The sequence below is a fragment of the Triticum aestivum genome, chromosome 7A, assembly GCF_018294505.1.
Source record: "Triticum aestivum cultivar Chinese Spring chromosome 7A, IWGSC CS RefSeq v2.1, whole genome shotgun sequence".
Classification (NCBI taxonomy): Eukaryota; Viridiplantae; Streptophyta; class Magnoliopsida; order Poales; family Poaceae; genus Triticum; species Triticum aestivum.
The window spans coordinates 395,712,893-395,715,880 of NC_057812.1; the positions used below are offsets into that span (position 1 = coordinate 395,712,893).

At 46.7% G+C, this 2,988-nt stretch overlaps 1 long non-coding RNA gene across 1 annotated transcript; it reads right to left on the reverse strand.

The window, feature by feature from the left end:
* Window positions 1-542: 542 nt before the first annotated feature.
* LOC123147082 (uncharacterized) lies at window positions 543-1,846 on the reverse strand. Its single transcript, XR_006473047.1, has 2 exons — window positions 1,309-1,846; window positions 543-1,206 (listed from the first exon to the last, which is right to left on the reverse strand). It is a non-coding gene; the product is annotated as an uncharacterized lncRNA (long non-coding RNA).
* Between the last annotated feature and the right edge of the window lie 1,142 nt (window positions 1,847-2,988).

Genomic DNA, 2,988 nt, shown 5'->3' on the forward strand with positions numbered 1-2,988 from the left:
GCAATGAGTTGCATATTGACGGAATACCACATTAATTATTTAGTTCACTCCCGGTTAGGTACTCAACAATATTAAATGTTGATTAACATGGCAAGGGTGAAGCATAACAAAACTATACTATCTAAACAATTTCAATGGGGCCGGATATAACAAACAACAAATCTGGTAAATCCCCCTATGCATTTAGCAATTTAATGTAAACAACAATTTAAATATTATTGGTGGTGTTATCATGATGCAGTTGACATGTAGAAGTTTTAAGCAATGCTATGAAAAATGTTGACATCAGGATGATATGGGGCATTTGGTCGCCACGATAGAAAGAAAGGGGTGTCATAGCGGCGAAAATGGAAATGGAGCCACGGCAATGTTCCGATGATCCGACAACTAGTTGAGATGCCGGTGCAAGAAACAAATGTGAGATGTACGGAATGTGCAAGAGGTACGGGGAGTGATCCCGGATACCAGGTGTCCCACGAATCGGTGGCAAGGAAACGAGTGACAAAACGAACACGGTGCGAACACGGCCAAACAAGAGCATCTCATACAACACATCACAAGCATTAGTCCACGGGTGTTGTTCCGGCGGTTATACCTTCCAAGGGAGCATTCTTAGAGCGGTTCGAGTTCATAGAGGAAGTAGTTGTTCTCGCGACGGTAGTGGAAGTAGGGGTACATGACGACAGTAGAGGTACTCGCGATATTGGCGATGGTAGTGGTACATGTTTCGAAGAGGAACTTGGAGAATACGAGTAACTTGGGGTCTACGGTAGTCGTTTGCGTTCATAATTGCACGAGTTTCTGTAGATGTTCGGGGTCACGGCGAGGAACTTGACACATCGTGGAACTTGGCGTCCGAGGAATCCCGCGTAGTGGTACACATTTCGTACATGTTCGGGGCCGTCGGCAGAGGTACTTGGCACTTGCGGTGTGTTGCTTGGGGAAACCAGTTGTACTTGTTAGGTTCCACATGGAGATGCATCAATGGATCTCCAACTCATTTGGCGGTGGACGAACTTGGCGAAAACCACGAAGGCGGTCTTGGGCTCCCTGGCTGCCGCGTCTTGGCAGTGACAAGAGGAGCAACGAGGCCAGCGGGCTGCAACCGAAGATGGCCGGAGGTCTGTGGGCGTCCAGATCAGGTGGCCTCCTGGCTAGGCGACGACGACGGCAAGGACGCCTGAGGCGTGGGTTGGAGCAGTGCACCTGGGCGTCCATGGCAGGTTCTTTAGAGAGAAACTAAGAGAGAACCAGGGAAAGGAAAATAAACGAAGGAGAGACAGGGAAAAGGAGGCGTGATGGGGCGACCTGCTGGTGGAGGGCTCGAGTCCCTAGCGCAACAGAGAGGCAGGGAAGCGACAGGGCCGCAGCGCCATGGCGACGGAGGTGGAGGCTCCAGCTCGGGGAGGTTCAGCGAGGAGAACCGCGATGAGAGGAAGGGGAAGACCATGGATCAGGCACGATGCGCGGCCCCTCTGCCTGCACTAGGAGAACCAGAGGAGAGGGTCGAGGGAAATGGCAGGAGAGACAGGGGATCGAGCGGACTGGGGCGCTGCAAGGGAGATTGAAGAGAGGGAAAAGGGGATCGATCGCGGCCTCATGGCTTGATGCGTGCGTGAGCGGCAGCCTGGAGGGAGATGAGGGAGATGCCAGGGGTGTGCTAGGGTTAGGAGGGGCGGCTGGGCCTTGGGAGGCCGGCCCAGTGGAGAGGAAAACGGCCAGGGGCCTGCTGGGCTGCTCTCTCCTACTCTCTTTCTCATTTCTTTTTATTTATAAAAATAGCAAATAGCAAAGCAATAAATAAGAGAAAGAAAAGGTTGGAGAAGGAATTTGGGCACTTGGATAATTTCCCCGGACTCACAAAATGTGCAAGGTCCATGAACAAAAGGAGTGGCCATGATTGCAAGAATTAAATTCAAAGTCATTTGAATTTAATTCAAAGGTTTGAACAAGGACTGGGAATTAGAAGTGTCCAAAAATGTTAAGATTTTCAAAGGAGCCTCAATAAATGGAGAAGGAATTGTCAGCAAGGTTTCGGGATCAACTCAAAGTAGAAAAGGCATGAGATTATTTCTGCAAGTGTGTTGTGATAATTCCAAATTAAAGGAATATTTGATATAGCTCCCTAATATTGGGAGGATAAATTATAAAGAGAATCACCATGTGAATTTCCTCGATTTAAAGGGACCAAAGATCCATGCAATTTATTTAGTTGAGTTTTAAAACAGGTTGCATGATGACATGATGCAATGCACATGATGCAATGATGAATTCAACGAACCAAACAAATCACACGACGAAACCCAAAAATCATGGAAGGCACCTGAAGCTCCGGTCTTGGGGCATCACAACACTCCACCACTACGAGAGGATCTCGTCCCGAGATCTAGGATGGCACTGGAGGGAAACGGAAGAGGAAGAGAAGAGGTAAAAGTAAGTTGCTTCTTTGACAAACTAGTGAAACCACGAACCTTGAGAGGTTGAACAAATTGAACGAAAGAATACAACGAAGATGCACAAAGTTGAAAACACTCTATTAGAAAAGAGGAACAAGGAACATTACAAGAACCTTGTAGGTTGAAAGACATCAGAAAAAAAAGGTTGCAATGGAAAAGAAGTACATGCAAGCACTCCGGTTGAAATGAGATGTACAAGGAACGATAAGGATCAAATTTGACAACACCTCGGTTAGAAATGGAAGGCAATAATATGGACTTGGCAAAATGAATGCACTTGGATGAGACTCCGATTAGAAGAGGAATGATAGCCACAACAGTCCGGTTAAAACAAGGTAGAGAAGGAATAAGAATGATATAATTTGGACAGGACTTTGACTGTAAATGGAAGGAATTGAACATGATCTTGACAAGATGAGAAGATACTTGAAAAGAGTACAGGACACTTTGGTTAAAAGGATAAGCACGAAAAGAACACGATCCTCACAATTCAAGATGATGAGTGAAAAGAGCAACATCACAAAGCCTCCGA